Genomic DNA, 20,952 nt, shown 5'->3' with positions numbered 1-20,952 from the left:
GAAGAGGAAGTGAAACATGGCAAACTGCACAGATAAGTGATGGACAGGGTGCTTCTGGGAACACAAAGGCCAAAGAATCTGGAGGCTGGGAAAGGCCCAGGGAGGAACTTGTTAACACAAGTGACACTGTTGACCAGTGGTAGAAATAGGAATCCCTTCTTGGGCTGGAGAGATAATACAGTGAGTAGGATGATTGCCTTGTACTTAACTGACCAAGGTTATCCCTAGGATTCAATATGGTCCCCTAAGCACTGCCAGGAGTGATTCCTGAGCACAGGGCCAGGTATAACCCCTAAGCATCACCAGGTGTGACCCCAACCCAAAGTTTCTGTTGAGGGAGAGGAAAAATATGAAATCATTCTTCATAACATAGCCTTAGCTAGTTACATGCTATTTATCACATCTTCTAATAAGTCATCTCTTCTTCTTTTTTTTTTTGACTTAGTAAAGTTTTTGTTTTTCACAATGCACAGTTGGGACCTGCTCATGCATCTTTCCCTGCAGCTGGGGCATCTCCATCCTTGGTGTTTCTGGTGTAAATAACTTGAGCTCTGAGCTTTGAAACCCTTATTAAGGAGCTCCTGAAGGGCCAAGGACCCCTGAATCTTCCATAATAATAGCAGGGGATATACGCTTCTGGTTGGGGACTTCCTTGCAGAGCTTGTCATAGGTGGCTTTGTCAAACAAGATGAGGTAACTGAGATTGTCCCAAACTTTGCCTTTGGATCACTTATTCTTTTACACCTTGTGCTCGAATTTATTCACTGGGTCTTTGTCTTTCTTGGCTGACTTTCTGGCATTTTTCTTTTTCCTGCTGCTGCCACTGCAACCTTTCTAGGATGTTGCCAACAAGTCACCTGCACACACTAGTTTTTTTGAGCACTCATTTTTTAAAAATTTGGCCACTTACTTGGAGGCATCACAAAGCAATGCAAAGGAAGAGTGGCAGGAGAAGAGATGAGATTTGTGGGGATGGAGACAGAGAGGAGGGTTTGTAGCCGGAGAGATGGGTGTGGCCCAGACGACAGTGGGCCAGGACTCAAGGCTGAGTGGGGGCAGTGGACAAGCAGAACCACAGGGCACCATGCTGACAGTTCCCAGCTACCTGCTAGTCTTGCTTCTCATCTACCTGGCTCGATCATCTGTGCCCTAGTAGGCTGACTTCGTGTACCTCATTGAACGCAATCCTTGCCCTCTGTCTTGGAGTGGGGACCCATTGGGGGCTGGTCAGATGTGGGGAGAGGGGAAGGTAAGGCTGGACTATGTCACTGGCTCTTCCTGACGGTCGTCATGTGTGGGCTGCATCCCGGCACCAAGATCATGGCTCCCACAGGCAGCTTCACAACACACTCCTCCAGTTCCCAGGGTCAGGAATGGCCCTTTCCACACACCTGCTCCTACCATTGTCTATACAAAGCTTCCTCAGATGACCTGGTCTGACTGTTACCTGCTCTCCACCAGGGCCTGAACTGATATGATCATGCAATTGGGCAATGGGTGTGGGGCTGGGGGTGTTTGCATAGAGGGGGCTAATGAAGGCCAAAGCCACAAATACAGAGAGGAAGTGTTGCTGGAGGAGGAGGGGTTCACACCATGGAAAGGCATGAGGAGCTGAAGAGCTCAAGTGTGAGGAGAGGACCTGACAGGATAGACCACAGCACTGAGGCGAGACCTCCTGGGGCCCGAGCACCATTCTTTAGGCTTGAACACAGCTTAGTTTATTCCTCACTCCTCCAAGGGGATCTCGTTTTACATATGAAAACCAAAACACAGCTGAGTGGCCCACACAAGGTCCCAAACTCCTAAGTGACAAGGCACAAGCTCAAAACCCAGGGATGCCAAGTACCAGCACCAAGCTGTCCACCACTAGGCTGGACTATCTGCTCTGTGGGTGCCAAAGATGGGGACTCTGTAATGATGGATCCCAGAAGGCCGCCGGAATGGAGAGCCACCACCTGCTGTTCGTGGTTCTTCACAAACTGCCTCCACCACGCTGCAGAATGTCAGGCAGGTACCAGCAAGGCAGAATGTCTTCAGCCTATGACTAGACCCAAAGATACAGGCACAACCAGGTTCAAATTCAGCGTCACTCTTTCTTTTTTATTTTTTTTCTTAGGACAAAGCAATTTTTAATTTTCAGACCTTTTCACAAAGCAGTTTTTCAGTGGCTCAGCTTTCCAGTGAGAGGGGAGCAGGATCCCCTCAGCCATCCCCAGCAGCTCTGCTCAGGGCCAGGGCTGCTTGGCCAGACTGGTGAGGTGGAGGCCTGGACTTCCCTTCCTTTATTGGCTTATCTCGCTGCTTCCTGATGGCATTCAGGCGACGGGTCATTTTCTGCCTGAAGCAGACAGTCGATCAAATCACTGCATTCTATCTTGCATCCTTTCTCTGCTCAGGTGGCACCAATCTCAACATGCACACCCTCTCCATTCTTTCTCAAAAGCATGGCCCTGACTTGGAATTTTGGGAGGTTGGTCAGCGCTCTGGATTGTCACCTAGCAGCCTCACTTAATACCCAGTCTTTTCTGCACATTGGAGCAAATGGCCTGATCACAGACCAGCCCAGGAGAAACAAAGCAAAACCGGAAGAGCTCAGAAAGAGATCTGCTGCTGAAGCCACGGCACTGACGGTGGGAAGAACCCTGGTTGCCAGCTGGCTGATGCGTAAACAGTGTAGAGGCCTCCCTCGGACCCACCAAGCCCAGAGCAATCCGGTCCCCTGGTCCCCAAATTGCACATCCTCGGGGGCACCAGAGCACATAAACGGTGCTTCCTGCACAGATACCTGAGGGCCTGTTCCAGCTCTGAAAACACACAGCGAGCATCCATCAGGCCCAGCAGATCCTGACAGAGCGGTGGTGTGGAGCATGTGTGCCGCAGGACACACCAACACCAGCCCTGCGTCCCCTCCCTTATTATTTTTTAAATTTTTAATTTTATTTTTATTAGTGAAACACCATGAGGTACAGTGTAGACTTACAAATTTTTGTGCTTGGGTTTCAGTTAAAGTACCCATCCCTCCACCAGTGCCCATTTTCTACCACCACGGGTCCCAGCATCCCTTCCACCCCCCTTTCCCCACATCCCACTCTGCCTCTGTGGCAGGGCATTCCCTTTTGTTCTCTCTCTCCTTGCCCCTCCCTTATTTGAAGTGGCCTTTGCCCATCTTCACTCAAGCTACCCACTCAACCTCCCCCGCCATGCCCACACATTCCTATTAAAAGCATCACCCTTGCCTCCACAATCACCACCTTCCTCCCCTTAAGGAAAAGGGCAGGGAAAGGGGTTCTGAGCCAGACTCATCTCGTTCTTATGAGCATCCCACGCTGTCAAGAGGCAGGCCAGCCCAAGTGGTAATGAGGAATCTAGTCATGAGCCGTTAGAAGGATGGGCCCTGGGCCTGGCGCAAAGTGGATGGTGGACTGTCGTTGCTGGCTGGTCTGCATGCTGACTGGCCTCTCTGCCTTTATCGGCTCATCCTGAACCTCCTCATACTGCCCTCCTAAGGCCCCCCACACAGGCAAGATGAGGGCTCAAGAGAGTGACCAGTCTCCTGCCTTTTGTTCCCCAATAGTCAAGAGTAGCCTGCCATGATTAGGGGTCACTGGGGCTTTTCCATGCAAGGGAGATGGACAGCCCTGTTTGATCAGAGATGCTCTGAGTGTTACGATTAACAGGAGTCGAGCTGTGGACATTTTATTTATCTTTTTGGCCCAGATTGCTCTTTTGTTTTTAAGGGGATTGACAGGCGAGATTCAGTATAATACTCTGGAAGAGATGGAGGTGTGGTTTTGCTAAGAACAGTGTAATTCTCCCCCCACCCCCCAAAAAAAGCTCTGAATTTTCATTCAGGGCCAGAGGCACACGTGTGATAAAGGTGGTCCTCACTGCTAGGCCCTTTCAATAGAGAGACTGAGTGACTGATGGTGACTGAGTGACACTGAAGTCTACCAGGAGGGCCAGGGAGAGGTTGAAAGGGCACAGCACATGCCTGGCATATATGAGGCCCTGAGCTTGATCCCCGGCACAGCCTGGCTCCCCCACCACCACAGACAGACAAGTAGAGTTGGACTCTCCTCCCCACTACCATTAATACTATTCAATGAGATCAAGCAGGTGCTGAAAAAGGACCAGCATAAGAAGCCGTGGGGCCAGAGAGACAGTGGGTAGGGCACATGCATTGTCTGCAGATGACCCAGGTTTGATCTTCAGCAGCTCATATGGTTCCCCAAACCCGCTAGGAGTGATTCTTGTGTGCAGAACCAGGAATAAGTCCTTGGCGCCACTGCCTACCCCCCCCCCCAAAAAAAAACCCCAAAATACAAGGAATCATACTGGGAAGACAAGGGTAAGGGTAGGTACTCCAAAGAGGGCCATGGAAGGGCCTCCAGGACTTGTGCCTTCTGAGGGCACAGAGGCTGGGGTGTGAGCATGGCCATACGCAAGTCAGAGAGGCCTTCTGTGGGGAGCAGACAGATGGCAGGAGCCAGGGAACCCTGACTGAGGCAGGACACCCCCATATGCTGATGCTGAGGCTGCTATGACCAGGGGACCTACAGTTTCTGGGTTTCCAGCACTGCTCTCATCTGTGAGCGTGCTCACAGCTTGTGACTCAGGTGTTTGGAGGCCACCATGGCAGTGCTTAGGGCTTATCCATGGTTCGGTGCCAGAGATCCCTCTTGGCAGGGCTCAGGAGACCATATGTTGTGCCAGTGCTCAAACTCACACTGACTACATGTAAGGTAAATGCCTTACTCACTGTACTATCTCTCCAGCTCCCCCATCCCAAGCTATCGTTTATTAAAAACAAAGCAATGTTATGGGAAAAAATTCCCTTCCTGGATAGAAATACAGAAGAGCAATATTTCTGGATATCGCAAAGACTTCATTTCTTTTTTTTTTTCTTTTTGAGTCACACCCAGCGATGCACAGGGATCACTCCTGGATCTGCACTCAGGAATTACAGTGAGTGCTCAGGGGAACATATGGGATGTTGGGAATTGAACCCAGGTCGACCGTGTGCAAGGCAAATGCCCTACCTGCTGTGCTATCACTCCAGCCCAAGATTTCATTTCTTAAGATTAAAAAAAAAATGCAACCTTCATCTAAGGCCAAGGTTGGGGATTGTCTGTGGGACAGTGTAACACAGACAGTCCCAGCAGGAGAGAGAACTGAATGAGGCATCTCCTTCATTCAAGGGAAGTGCAAGATGATGAACTCTAGCCTATCTGCACTCAGAGAAGCAAGAGCGTTTCAGGAAGTCACGGAGCAGAGACCTGCTGCCGCCAGATAATCTGATTTTGGTGAAATCTGCCACTGCAGTTTCTGGCACTGTCTATGGTGGTGTCCTGCGTATTAATGAAAAGAATTCCCAAGCAATGAGCCAGGAGTAGCTCCTGAGAAGCACTGAGTGTAGCCTAAAAACTTAAATCAGACATTGATACACACCATGATGAAAAAATAGAGCAGAGGAAGGGAAGAGATAACAATGCAGACGAGAAGCCTGTTTGGTTGGGGTAAAGCAAGAAAGGTTCTAGGAAGAAGTCCTGTTGGGCAGAGACCTGAAGCAAGTACACGAACAAGAGAAGAATGTTCCAGCTAAGATACTGGCAAGGATAAAATCTCAGAGGTGGGAATGGCCACCTATGTGGTTGGGAAGAAGTGGGGAAGGTAGGCTGGCCAAGGCAGGCAGGCGGAATCCAGAACTAGGGCAGTGCTGAGGAAAGATGTCTGGATTACAGCTGAAGAGGATGAGAAGGCTTAAGCAGGAGACTGAAATGGAGTCAGGTGAAGACAAATGCTAGGGAAGGGAGAGATCAGCTACATCAACTGTGCTGTTTGGTCCAATATAGTGAAGACTAAGAACTGACCACTGGTTTTGGGAATAGAAAAAGATCTTATGATCTAAACCTGGCCTACAGTGCTGCAAATGTAATTATAAATCTACCCCCTCAAAAAAAAGACAAAATTAATCTATTATGTTATTATGTACTATATTATTTTTGCTGAAACCAAACTACAGCTCACAACATAAATATAAACCCTGCGGCATCAGCCAACCAATGAGTCAATCAGCTCAATCCATTAGTCACTGAAATACAAGAAAGAAAGGAAATAGAAGTTTGGAAGAGATGAGAAACAGACTCTTAACAAGAGCAGTGTGGAGTGGAGGAAAAAGCCTGAGGGGCGCAGGATGAAAAGGGGGGAAGAATGGAGAGTGCATAAAGTTATAGCAAGCCAGGCTCATCTTGCACAGCCTCTAGCAATAACAAGGAAAAGAAAGGGGCAGTCGTCCAAATGCACCAAGCAAGAGGTCAAGGTTTTTGTTTCATTTTTTATTTTTTGTTTGTATTGCTTTTTGGGTCACACCTGGCATTGCACAGGGGTACTCCTGGCTCATGCACTCAGGAATTACTCCGGGTATTGCTCGGGGGACCATATGGGATGCTGGGAATGGAACCCCGTGTCAGCCGTGTGGAAGGCAAACGTCCTATCCCACGCTGTGCTATCGCTCCAGCTCTGTTTCATTTGTTAGTTTTTTTTTAAAATGTAGGAGTATTGCTATTTATTCAGCCATTGATTAGGCTGATTGAATTGGACATAAACTCCACCTTACTTTTTCTTTTCGCCTTTTTTTTTTTATAATTTTATTTATTGAAACACCATGAGAGCAGTTACAAAGCTTTCAGGTTAAAGTCCCAGTCATGCAATGAAACACCCATGCCTTCACCAGTGCCCATTTTCCACCACCAAAAACCCCAGTATATCCCCCATCCCACACTCTCCCCTTACCTGTAGGGCAGATGATTTCCACATTACTTTCTCTCTTCTTTGATTACATTCAATATTTTGACACCACATCCACCATTATTATTTGGGATTTTACCCCAACACTCAGATCTGCCAAAAAGGCAACAGTAGACAATCTGTTTTCTATTGCTGGATGAATAACATATGATATCGCTCAGCTGCAGTAGTGGCCTCGCGATTTTGGAATTCCGAAATTTTAACAATTAAACCTGGAGGGATTTCTGCCAAAATCTACTGGGTTCCGAGATTTGTTCCTGAGTCTCTTGGATCATGGCCGTTAAGCAGCTTGATCAGGAGCCAGAGAGGCGTTTGTGGGGAGCAACTTGGGATCTTGTTGGGGTGGGGAGGAAAGGGCTGGCTCCACCCCCATCCCGTGAGGCTCCACGTGTCTCATCACTGTGAGCCCAATCCTAACTATCCAATGACCTTTGGAGGATGATGGCCACCGAGCCCCCAAGGGGGAGCAGGCAGAGGGACAGCACCCTTTCCCCCCTGGGGTGGCCTGGCGCCGGTAACCTACTGCTGGGACGGACACATTTCTGTCCAAAACAACTGGGTTGTGAGATTTGTTTCTGAGTCTCTGGGATTATGGAGGTTAAGCAGCTTGATCAGGAGCCAGAGAGGCCGTTCATGGGCAGCAACTCGGGGTCTTGTTGGGATAAGGAGGAAGGGGCCAGCTCCACTCCCATCCTGTGAGGCTCCACGTATCTCCTCACTGAGGGCCCAAATCTGACTGCCCAGTGGCCTCTGGAAGATGGTGGCCACCAGGCCGCCAAGGGGGAGCAGGCGGAGGGACAACACCCTTTCCCCCCGTGGGGTGGTCCAACACTGGTAACCCATTGTGGGGACAAGATGCACCTCTGCCAAAAGCCACTGGGTTCTGAAATTTGTCTCTGAGTCTCTGGGATCATGGCCACTAAGCAGTTCGATCAGGAACCAGAGAGGCCATGCCTCCAATTACTGAGCCGGAGGTGATTTGTGGGTGTGTCTCCCACACACCTAACTTTTGGCTGTTTACTTTCTTGGTAAACTTGGCCCCAAGTTTTTGGGGTCTGGCCAAAGGCACAGCAGTAATTTTGGGGCATCTGGAAGTCTGAAGGTGCCATCAGGCTGCTGATGCACTTGCCTCACAGGTACAGATTGACCTGCTGGCAGCACCATACCCCCTCATTTGTTAGTTTTTAATGGGAAAGGATTACTGCATATTTTAGGTTTCTGAGAATGAGTTGGTCAAGAGAGAAAGATCAGTAATACAGTAGAGGGGATCACTAGAGGTGTGACATTCATGGCTAGGAAAGAGGAGAAGCACAACTCTGAACAGCGAGAAGCACAAGCAGCCTAGCCATCAAAGAGTTGGGGTGGGGGGGGGCAAAGGTTCATGGCAGAGGGCCCAGAGAATGTGTTTCCTGTTGTTTGAATGTTCTCAGTAAGAGCAGCATGATCAGAGGCTCAAAAGATGGAAAACAGCCCTCAAGACAGACACAACAACCAGCCTCAGGGTGGCCGAGTGGGGGCGCCAAAGCCCACTGGGCAGCTTGGCTCCCAGCCTGAAAACTGCCCAGCCAGAGCCCATTGTCTCTCCTTCCTTTTTTCTTGAATTTCAGTGACCAGTGGATTGAGCGGATTGACTCATTGGTTGACTGATGCTGCAGGGTCATATGTAGGTTGTGAGTTGTGATTTTTGTGTCTGCAAAACAAGGCTGTACTTGGTAGATTAATTTTTCTTTTTATTGGGAGGGGTGGTTAGGCTTACAATTGCATAAGCACTGTAGGCCAAGTTTGGATCTGAAGCCTTTGCTTACACACAGTAACTCTAAGAGGTAAGGGATAAGTTGCTTTGACCTTGGTAATCTTTTCACAAAGTATATGTGTATCATATCAACATGTATAATTTTAATATATGTAAAATTATAATTGCCAATTATTCAGCTGTTCATTCATTCATTCATCATTCATCATCCTGTTATTCGTCGATTGCCTCGAGCAGGCCCCAGTAACGTCTCTTTCATCCTAGCCCTGAGATTATATTCAAGGCTCTTTAGGAGAAGAGACCCATCATTGTTACTGGTATTTGGCATATTTGGTGCGCCACGGGGAGTTTGCCAGACTCTGCCCTGTGGGCAGGCTATACTCGATAGCCTGCAAGTTTGTCCAAAGTAGGAATGAGATAATAAAATATCATAAAAGATGTCCTGATAAGATGTCGCGCGGCCGCAAATGCGGCCGCGCGGTTCCGGGAGCTGCATTTTATAGTCTCTGAGTCTTGGCCGCTGATGGGATTACACGGCGCCAGGGGGCCAGGTGGTGGGTGTGACCCCCGCCTACTGGAATTTGGAGGATCTGGGTGGAGGATGCTCGACTCCAATTCGAGTAGGCTTGGAGATCTCGGCCCCGGAACCCGCGTGGCTTTGTCCCTCTGCCAGTACCTTCATGTGTGCGGAGAGTGGTCTCAGCATGGTGGTGGCTGGTCCTGGAGGTCTTCGGCTGCTGGAGCCCTGGTCGGGGCGGGGAGGAAAGCTCAACCCGCTCCCCTCCAAGGGACCCCAGCGAGGAACAGCCAGGCGCAGGGGCAGGAGACTCACTGCACTGGTCTCGTCCGGGAGCTGCATTTTATAGTCTCAGCTGTTAAAAAAAAAAAAAGGAGCCCAGGGCCCTAGCCGTAATATAGCAGTAGGGCGTTTGCCTTGCATGTTGCTAACCCCAGGTTTGCTCCTCGGAATCCCATATGGTCCTTAAGCACCGCCAGGAGCAATTCCTGAGTGTAGAGCCAAGAAGAAACCCTGAGCATCACTGGGTGTGGCTCTTCTTCTAAAAAGCAAAAATATAAAAACAAAAAACCAAAAAATCAAAACAAAGACAAAACAAAACAAAAGAGCCCACCCATTTCTAAAGGGAAGGAACTTTTAGGTGAGTTTGACTCAGGAGCCAGGAGTGGACAAAGGAAGGCAAATGTCTCAATGACTAAAATCAGGCAGAGAAAGAACATTAACCTTCCAATAGATTTAAAAATCTACAAAGCCCTTTCATTATTGGCTCTCAATTCCCCTACCAAAACCTTGTTGTTGAATTAGAAAAATACCAAGCGAGAATGAAAAAAACCGAATGAGCTCACTCATCTGTGATATTTAGGGAAACAAAATAAGGGCATAGCTGGTAAGAAATGATGACAAACCCTTGGCTTTGGATTACATAACTGAGTTGACCAAGCAGTGGGGGAAGAAAAGTGAGAGAATAAAGAGGCGGACTAGAAGTGAAATAAGTTGGTGGATGGTTTTGGGCACTCTTGGTGGTATTTAGGTGCAAGAACCATCTATCAAGACACAGATGTTAATACTATTATAAACACGTGACCCAACAATAGCAACTTTCAGATAAGCATTCAACATTCAAGTACCAGTAAGCCCAGAGGAAATACAGGCTAAGGATATTTCAAATAATTCCGAGAAAAATAAATGGCTAAGATATATCTGAAAATGTTACACTTCATCCATAGAGAGCAGAACTGGGATTGCCAGGAGCTGGGGGCAAAGGGAATGTGGAATCAGCAAAGAGAGCTTCTGTTTGGCAAGACAGAGAAGTTCCAGAGCTGACTGGTGGAATGGGCACCCAACAATGTGAATGTACTTAATGTCATGAATGAAGTGCTTAAAAATGGTTAACGTGGCAATTTTTTTTTCTTTTTTGGGTCATACCCAATGTTGCACAGTGGTTACTCCTGGCTCATACACTCAGGAATCACTCCTGGCAGTGCTCAGGGGACCATATGGGATGCTGGGAATTGAACCTGGGTTGGCCACATGCAAGGCAAACGCATTACCTGCTGTGCTATCGCTCCAACCCCCAATTTTGTTGTTTTTAACCACATTCAAAACATGCATTGGATCTCATCAGTAAGGAAATGAAAATTTAAAAGGGGGACAATTCTTTGAGCTCACACTGTAGCCAGAGTGAGGACACATGGAGGGAAGGAGTGAATGCTGCCACAGGCAGGGAGAGAAGCCCCTCGCAGGTGTCTGGAGACCCTGGCCCCATCTTCCCCAAGGACCGGGGAACTCCAAGACTCTGACCACGGCACAGCTCATCTGACAGAGCCTATTCTAAAGAACGTTGGCATCCAGAATTGGGATCAGGCATAGCAATCCAATGCATGGTGGAAAGCTATGGAGGGCAGGGATGTGTATGTGTGTGTGTGTGTGTGTGTCTGTGTCTGTGTCTGTGTATGTCTGTATCTGTGTGTGTACGTGTTGGGAAGGTGTCAGAGGATAATGTGGAGGACACAAGGACAGGACAATAGAACGTGGAAGAAGATGGTACACAAAAGCTAAGTTTCCCAGCAATATTTGAAATGATCCTAAAATTACCCAATTTTAGGATAATTTTATAATTACATAAATATAATTAGAATTTAATAGAATTTGCTCGAGCGGGCCCAGTAACGTCTCCATTGGAGACTTTGTTGTTACTGTGTCTGGCATATCGAATACTCTCGGTAGCTTGCCGGGCTCTCCGAGAGGGGCGGAGGAATCGAACTCGGGTCGGCCATGTTGGCCGCTTGTAAGGCGAACGCCCTACCCGCTGTGCTATCGCTCCAATATACTAATAATTAATATAATGTAAATATATTATAGATGAATAATCATATCCATTTCAGATATGATGTAGAGAGGTTGAAGGGGAAAGAGCAGGGGAAGAGATGTGAGCCTGAGAGACAGTACAGTGTATAAGATACTTGCCTTGCATACAACCTACCCTGATTTGAACTCTGCACCACATATAAGTCCCCTAAACACAACTAGGAGTGTTCTGTGAGCATAGAGCCAGGAGTAAGTCTTGAGTAAAGCCAGGTATGACCCAAAAACAAACAAACAAAACAAACAAGCAAAAAAGAAAACAAGAGTGGGGAAAGAGAGGATGCCTGCTTATTTGAAAGGATCAGCACACTTGAGTCAGGTGCTCCCAGTACACACCAGAATATCTGCATCTTTTCATTGTTGCCAGCTCTGATGTGTGAGTCAGCTCACAGCCAACACAAAATATGGGATATGGGAACAGTAATACTCACTGTGGCATTATTTGTGAGTAAAATATCATTAGTAAAAATGTTTAATAAAGTACGACACATCTAGGGGCTGGAGGGATAGTACAGTGGGCACTTGACTTGCACACACATGGTCATCACAGGTTCTATTCCAGGCACCCCATACGGTCCCCTGAGCACGGCCAGGAGAGATCCCTGAGTGCAGAGCCAGGAGTTAAGTCCGGAGCACCACCAGGTGGTGGTCCAAAGCCAAAACCAACCTGCAAATATAATAGAATGTTTTTCAGCCATTACAAATATTTCAGAATTTAAATGATAAAAGAGAAAGTTCACAGGCTAAGAATGTTTAAAGAAAATTGAGACCACTGGTAAAAACTAAATTAGGTTTTGGATTAGATAACAGTTGTATGGAAGTGCCGGCTATTCTGCTGGAGATAACTATTGTAGTCTCTACTTTCAGGAAGCAAATGCCAATGGTTTTCAAAACTAGGGCTGGAGCGATAGCACAGCAGTAGGGCGTTTGCCTTGCATGCAGCCAGCCCGGCCAAGCTGGGTTCGATTCCTCTGCCCCTCTCGGAGAGCCCAGCAAGCTACCGAGAGTATCTCGCCCGCACGGCAAAGCCTGGCAAGCTACCCGTAATGTATTCAATATGCCAAACACAGTATCAACAAGGCTCAACTGGAGACGTTACTGGGCCCACTCGAGTAAATTGATGAACAACGGGAGGACAGTGACAGTGACAGTTTCAAAACTAGCCCATGACAGGTGCCTGTTGGCAAAAATTCTCTGCTGATCTGCAAGGAAGGTGTTGTCCTTTAATACATGGTATATATATATTTTTTTAAATGTCCATCTTATGAGATTTAAAAATTAACAGGAGATATTCCCAAGGGTTGGAGTGCATGTCTAGTATGTGCGAGACCTGAAGCCTGACCTTCAAGTCTGACCTGAAAGCAGCACCAGGTGCTGCCCTGCTGGCCTCAGAGCACCATGACCGGAGCACCTCTGGCCTTGCTAGCCAACTTCTTCCAGAAGTAGCCCCAGACTCCCAGCAATGTTATAGATGGCTCCTAAAGAGAAGTCACGATAAATCGCAAACATGACAATGATGAATAATCATCTCTCAGTTTCAAAGATGCTACTTTCTTCATAGCATGGCTTTGAAAAAACATGAAATATTCAAACATGGGGTCCGAGAGATAATACAGAGGATAAGGCACTTGCCTTGCAGTGCCCAATCCAAGTTTGTTCCCTGGCACCCCAAATGGTCCCCTGAGCACCACCAGCGGTGATTCCTGAGTGCAGAGCCAGGAGTTAGTGCAGAGCACTGCTGGGTGTGGCCTCCAAACAAAACAAACCCAGGTTGGCTGAGCGCAAGGTAAGTGCCATCCTATCTCTCCAGCATCACTTTCTACATGTTTCCAAAGATAACCAAGTACCCTTCTAATACCCACATGCATTTTGAAAAGCAACACTGATTGTAAATAAGCAAACAGGTGGCACATGTTGCATCTAGGGACTTGGGTGGTTTCTTTAGGAGAAACTGGGACAGGCGTCCACTTGCCTGCTATCGGAGAAGACACATGTAGGTTCTATAATGAAGCAACATGCCAACATCCCAACATGGGAAACCAGTGCCTGGGAGTCAAATCTGAATGGCATGGCGCTCCAGTGCACAGTGTCTGGAGAAACAGTCATGACGTTGGCCTGGAGCAGTAGCACAGCAGGTAGGGCATTTGCCTTGCAAGCGGCCGACCTGGATTCGATTCAGTCCCCCAAGCACCACCAGGAATAAATCCTGAGTGCAGAGCCAGGAGTAACCCCTGTGAATCACTGAGTGTGACCCCGAAGAAAGAAAGAAAGAAAGAAAGAAAGAAAGAAAGAAAGAAAGAAAGAAAGAAAGAAAGAGAGAGTAGTGATGTGGCTGAGTCAGAAGGGAAGACTCTGTTACTATATTCTCTTACCAGTCCAGTTCCTTTGTTTCCCACTCAGGGCAAGCAAATGATCACCCAAGATCAGACCCTGGTTCTGCTCTGGGGGAGAAAAGAAAGGCTCTACTGGCTCCTGGCATGGGCTCCTTCCATGGAAAATGAGGACTGGAAGGAACCCAGACTCGTGTTGGAAGGTTCCCTCCTCTGATTCTCTACACAGTATAATGGAGAATGTCATGTGTCCCATCCACTGCCACCTGACCCCCCAGCCTTCCCTCCTGCTTTTGGTGCACAGAAGAGAAGGGGCTTTTGTTTTGTGCCTGGATACCCAATTTCCTTCAGGTTAAGATTTGTTCAGCCTGACACAGTCTCCTTGGCAACTGATTCAGACCTTTTAAGAAAACAGGCTTTCCCTTGCACTGTATTTCACTGCAGAATTGTCACATAATCTATGCTTTTTCCCCCCCTCAAAAAGTGGATTGTGGGGGCTGGAGTGATAGCACAGTGGGTAGGGTGTTTGCCTTGCACGTGGCCGACCCGGGTTCAATTCCCAGCATCCCATATGGTCCCCAGAGCACTGCCAGGAGTAATTCCTGAGTGCATGAACCAGGAGTAACCCCTGTGCATCACCAGGTATGACCCCCCCCCACCAAAAAATTTAAAAAATGGAGTGTGACATTATATAAAGCTTTTTTTTTTTTTAGCGCCAGTATTAACAAAAACTAGGTTTTTTAGGTTCATCCAAACCTAAAAAAGTCCTTTTGGGGTGTGTGTGTGTGTGTATATGTGTGTGTGTAGGTGGGGGGGCAGCTCAAGGGGCTGGAGCACAGGCCTGGCATGTGTGAGTTCAATCTCTATGTTTGATTCTGGTACTGCAAAGTCCCCTGATCACCACTGAACGTGATCTTGGTAGCCCTCCTGCATCCTGGGATCTCCTGGGATGTGAACAGTACCACCTCACTGGGTCTTAGCAGTGGAGAAGCTAGGACAACAGTATTGCTGGAAGTCACCCTCAGAGCACTTCTTGGGAGGATCCCCTGCAGAAAAGAAGTCTTCTTGGTGACTCATACCTGCCTCTTAGGGGTCTTACAGAACAAGAAATGACCCAACTGGTCTTATTGCTGGGACTTAGGGACATGCACAAAGTCCCATTACTACGGGTTTTCACTGTGTCTCTCAAGCAGATAAATCATGGAACCAGTGCATATCAGATCAATTGGGTCAATATGATGAAATTTTAAATAAATTTAAAAAGGAAGTCAGCCTGACCATAGGCCATAGAGAAGTCAGCTTTGAAGAATCTTCATTTACTGGCATTTATGAGCTTATGTGGTCTGGCCCTTCCACCCACTGCCAGAGTCCATCTGGATCTCAGCTTCCCTTTAGGCTTAGATTTTGGGCCATACCTGGGGGTACTCAGGGGCTACTTTCAGCTCAATGCTTGGGGTTGCTCCATGGCAGTGCTCAGAAGACCACTTGGTGCTGGGGATTGAACCCAAGTCTCCTGCATGTAAAGTATGTACACCAACCTTTCAAACTAGCCCTTTGGTCCATAGGTCCTAGCTTAAACTGTGGGTAATAACCTCATATGGGACTGTGAAACTTTTTAAAAAATTCACTTTGAGGCCAGAGAGATAGTACAGTAGGTAGTGGCCTTTCATGGGGTCAACCTGGTTCAATCCCTGGCATCCCATCTGAACCCCCTAAGCCTGCCAGGAGTAATCCTTAAGCAGAGAGCCAGGAGTAAGCCCTGAGCATCACTGGTGTGGTCCAAAAGTAAACCAAAAAATTTATTTAGAATGTATTATTATTAGTGTTTGATTCAAGGGGCTGGAGCGATAGCACAGCGGGTAGTGTATTTACCTTGCACATGGTCGACCCGGGTTTGATTCCCAGCATCCCACATGGTCCCCCAAGCAATGCCAGGAGTAATTCTTGAGTGTATGAGCCAAGAGTAACCCCTTTGTATCGCTGGGTGTGACCCTCGCCCCCAAAAAAGCAAAAAAAAATAGTGTTTGATTGTATATATGTATATACCCAGGGTTGCATAGAAATTTATTGGGCAAAAAGAGATTACAAGTGGAAAAATTTAAGAACTGCTGGCTAGGTGACCCCTCAGAATAGAGGCACAAGTCTGTTATTTCTGAAACTGCTTATGAAATGCATGGAGACTTCTATTTTGATCTCTCTCTCCCTCCCTCCCCCCCACCCCACTGTAATCTCATGAAACCTTGAGTCAGTCTTCAAGCTAAATCACTCATGTTTCTGAGTCTCTGGTCCTGAAAATTGAAGATATAAATGTTTGCTTTTTTATGCCATTACGTTTGGGGTAATTTGTTATTAGTCCCCATAAGATAACTAATCTCATCATCCTTCACTATCCAATATGTTACAACAGAATTTGTTAGTAAAATACATTTTAGAGGCTGAAAAATAATGGTCACAGACTTCCGTGTAACATTTTATTAATTAATTGAGTTATTGTGCCAGAGAAGGAACCCATGCAAGGCCTATGCCCTATTACTCAGCTACATCTCAGCCCCCATGTAATTTTGTTTGGGGGCCACACCTGGATGTACTCAGGGTTTACTCCTGGCTCTATACTCAGGGATCACTCTTGGCAGTGCTTGAGGGACCATACAGGGTGCTGGGGAATGAAATCCAGGTTGGTTGTGTCAAAGCAAGCAGTTTACTAGTGTACTATCTTTCCAGCCCTGCCCCCATGTAATTCTTAAAGCTTTTTCTTTTAAAATATGCATACTATGGCTTGGAAGCCAGCCACACATGCTAGGGGAAAAGGGAGTTCAGATAGAGAAGGGAACACCAAATAAAGGGCGTTGGGAGGATCCTCCCAGGATGGGAGAAGCATGCTGAAAGTAGACTATAGACCAAACATGATTGCCACTCAATGCCTCTTTTGCAAACCACAACACTCAAAAGGAGAGAGAGAACAGAGAACAGAAACAGGGTGGGATGGGGGGTGGGTGGGGGGTGGGAGGGATACTGGGGCCCGTGGTGGTGGAAAATGGGCACTGGTGGAGGGATGGGTACTTGATCATTGTATGGCTGAAACCCAAGCACAAAAATTTGTAAGTCTACAACTGTACCTCATGGTGTTTCACTAATAAAAATTAAAAAATAAATAAATAAAATATGCATACTAAATGGATGTATAATTGTTTATTTTCTTACCTGATTAAGCTCAGTTACTAAAAGATTTTTCAAAGGAACACAAAGAGCTGCCATAAAACATGGGACGAACTATATTTCCAAGATTTGGGAAAGGGTTTTATGGGGCCCTAAGGGAGCTGCCTTTCCAGAGGACTCCCACTGAGCAGCCTGCAGAAACCCCCCTGCATCTATCTCCCAGACAGCTCCCGCGCTGAAACAACGCATCAGGAAGCACGTTTGGCCGGGCTGGCTTTGTTATCTCTGGTTTCTTTCTCCAAACACTATAAATCAAAGGCCTTGGCTAAAGCTAGAACACATCAAACTTGGAGATAAAAAGATGAGCCCCAAGGAGACATAAATAAAATCTTCCCCTGTGAGACAGTATGGCAGTCGCTAAGCTGTCACTTAGTATCTGCCTGAAATGGTATTTATTTCTGTTTTATTATTTCATGCAAGTTATTGGATCTTGGGGGCAGGGGGGTGGGTCACACCCAACAGAGCTCAGGACTGAAATCTTGGATCTCTGCTCAGGGATCACTCTTAGTGGGGCTCAAGAAACCTGATCTTGGTGCAAGGGATCAAACCCTGGTCAGCTGCATGCAAGGCAATCTCCTTACCTGCGGTTCCATATATCTGGACCAACAACTATCCTTTTTTTTAACCCTTCCCATGATGAACAAGTTTGAATGTGCCCTGTGAAAATGCCACTTGGGGGGGTATGGTGCTACCAGCAGGTCAATCTGTACCTGTGAGGCAAGTGCATCAGCAGCCTGATGGCATCTTCAGACTTCCAAATACCCCAAAATTGCTGCTGTGCCTTTGGCCAGACCCCAAAAACTTGGGGCAAAGTTTACCAAGGAAGTAAACAGACAAAAGTTAGGTATGTGGGAGACACACCCACAAATCACCACTGGCTCAGCTATATAATTGGAGGCATGGCCTCTCTGGTTCCTGATTGAACTGCTTAATGGCCATGATCCCAGCGACTCAGAAACAAATCTCAAAACCCAACGGCTTTTGGCAGAAATGCGTCCAGTCCCTGAAGTAGGCTATCGGTGCTGGGCCACCCCGATGGGAATAGGTTTTGTGCCCTGGTCTGCTCCCCTGGCGGCCCGATGGCTGCCATGCTCCAGAGGCATGGACAGTCAGGTTTGGACACTCAGTGATGAGACACGTGGGGCCTCACGGGATGGGGGTAGGGCCGGCCCTTTCCTCCTCGTCCCAATGAGACCCAGAGTCGCCACCCCCGAATGGCCTCTCTGGCACCTGATCAAGCTGCTTAATGGTCATGATCCCAGAGACTGAGAAATAAGTCTCGAAACCCAGTGGCTTTTGGCAGAAATGCGTCCAGACTGCGCAGTAGGTTACTGTCACCGGGCCATCCCAGGGGGGAAAGGGTGCTATCCCTCTGGCTGCTCCCCCTTGGCGGCCTTGTGGCCGCCATCCTCCAGAGGCCATTGGAGAGTCAGGTTTGGGCCTGTAGTGACAAGACACGTGGGGCCTCACGGGATGGGGATGGAGCCAGCCATTTCCTCCCCACCCCAACAAGACCCTGAGTCACTGCTCACGAACGGCTTCTTTGGCTCCTGATCAAGCTGCTTAATGGCCATGATCCCAGAGATTCAGGAACAAATATCGGAACCCAGCAGGTTTTGGAAAGAAATCCCTCCAGATTTAATTGTTAAAATTTTAGAATTCCAAAATTGCACGGCCACTACTACAGTCACGCGACATCATATGTTATGCATAACCAGCAATAGAAAATAAATTGTCTACTGTTGCCTTTTCGGCAGATCTGAGTGTTGGGGTTAAATCTCAAATAATAATGGTGGGTGTGGTGTTGAAATGTTGAATGTAATCAAAGTAGAGAGAGAGTCATTTGGAAATCATCTGCCCCACAGGTAGCGGGAGGGTGTGGGATGGGGATATACTGGGGGTTTTGGTGGTGGAGAATGGGCACTAGGGAAGGTATGGGTGTTTCATTGTATGGCTGAGACTTAAACCCAAAAGCTTTGTAACTGCTCCCATGGTGATTCAATAAATAAAATTATAAAAAATGGAGAAAAAAAGTAAGGTGGAGTTCATGCACAATTCAATCAGCCTAATCAGTGGCTGAATAAATTGCAGTACTTCTACATAAAAAAAAAAAAAAAAGAAAGAAAGAAAAGAAAATGCCACTGGGGCAGTGACCTGAAATGCAAAGGTAACAGCGGGGGTTGGAGAGCAGGAAGGGCAAGTAGTGGGACAGCTTCATTGCCTAGAAATTCCACCATGAAGAAGCCACTGGCCCTGAACCACATCCAGCTGTTCACATCACAACCAGAGAGGCTTGGTGGGAAGCGCATCAGAGTCTCTACTCACAAAGACGCTCACTCGAGCCAAGTGCAAAGTTTAGTTATAAGAACCCCTCTCTCACCTGCCTCACTTTCAGCAAATCCTGGTCAGGCCCTGTCCTTCCTCTCCAGGAAGCAGAGCAGGAGGCCACGTCTTCATCCTTGGCTCCGTTCATGATACAAAAATTCATGATTTCCCAATAAACTAATTTTAGTCTCTTTCTAAAAATTCAAAACTAGGGGCTGGAGCATTTGCCTTGCATGCGGATGACCCAGGTTCGATTCCCAGCATCCTATATGGTCCCCTGAGCTCCTCCAGGAGTAATTCCTGAGTGCAAAGCCAGGAGTAACCCCTGTGCATTGCCGGGTATGACCCAAAAATCAAAAAAAAAATTCAAAATTAATATCACAGTGAGACAGTTTCTCCTAGCCTTAATGTTTCCCAGCCTCGTTTCTTGGGTTTTCTATCACTTGATGACAAATTGCAGACAGCAACAACTGTGGCTGCTTCATACCTCATCCCCAGGAGGCAGCACAGAACCGGCTCACAACGGTTGCTCAAGGACTTTACTGAATGAATGTGATGAATTTACTTCCCTTCTCTGCAGGCCTGATGAGTCAGAGTATTTATTGGGTGCCACGGGGGGGGGGGGGGGGGACATTGAGATGTCAGAGCCAGGAAACAACATGGTGAGCACCTGAAATTCTTTTCTTTCTCTCTCTCTTTTTTTTTTAAATTTTATTGAATCACTGTGAGATAGTTACAAGCTTTCATGTTTGGGTTACAATCACACAATGATCAACCACTCATCCCTCCACCAGTGCACATTCCCCACCACCAATATCCCCGGTATAACCACCCTTTCCCACCCTCCGCCTGTCTCCATAGCAGACAATATTGCCCGTAATCTCTCTTACCTTTGGAGGACCTGAAATTCTTAGAAAGACCATCAAGCCCTCCCTGGGTCTTCACTGCAACGCCGTTGATTTTCAGATGTGAATACAAAGCTGTGACTTGGTTAGCAAGTTCTGTGCTTTAACTACTCTATGTGGTTCTGAGGGGGTCTGCAGTCAAGAGGCATTTGCTGAGAACTTACTACATGCTTGTGACCTCACACTCCACGGTCAGCTCTCTCTATTGGGAAACGGGAGGCTGTTTTGTCACTGTGGGTGTTCGGTGTCATCTCTGGCCTCTGCCCACACTGACCTGGCAAGCACACCTATGGCCGTGACAACTCAAGTGTCTCCAAACACTGCCAAGTGTTCGCTGAGAGTGAAAAATCCCAACCACCCAGGTCAAGAACTCCTGGGGTAGAGTAAATATTTTTTTTTTTTTGGTTTTTAGGTCACACCTGGCGATGCACAGGGGTTACTTCTTGCTCTGCACTAAGGAATTACTACTGGCGGTGCACAGAGGACCATATGGGATGCTAGGAATTGAACCTGGATCGGCCATGTGCAAGGCAAATGTCCTACCCGCTGTGCTCTCCCTTCAGCCCTGGTAGAGTAAATCTTCGAGTTGTCGGCACACACAAGGGAAGAGGGAGGTAGCCACTACAAAACACAAGGTAACAGTTGTTAGAAGAACATTTGTCCTGGCCTGGAGCTAAACCTGTTCTGGGTCCTTCTTGGTAGCACTCCCCTTGGGAGCAAGTTGGGCTGTGACAG

At 47.5% G+C, this 20,952-nt stretch overlaps 1 protein-coding gene and 1 pseudogene across 1 annotated transcript in view; both read right to left on the bottom strand.

Moving 5' to 3' along the window:
• SHLD1 (shieldin complex subunit 1) overlaps nt 1-20,952 on the bottom strand; it is an 84,865-nt gene that overhangs the window by 26,350 nt on the left and 37,563 nt on the right. The window lies entirely within an intron of this gene.
• LOC130030234 (40S ribosomal protein S25-like) lies at nt 485-19,460 on the bottom strand (annotated as a pseudogene).

Source organism: Sorex fumeus, unplaced genomic scaffold (genome assembly GCF_029834395.1).
Source record: "Sorex fumeus unplaced genomic scaffold, SorFum_2.1 ptg000044l, whole genome shotgun sequence".
Classification (NCBI taxonomy): domain Eukaryota; kingdom Metazoa; phylum Chordata; class Mammalia; order Eulipotyphla; family Soricidae; genus Sorex; species Sorex fumeus.
This window is presented reverse-complemented; position numbering and strand designations above follow the sequence as displayed.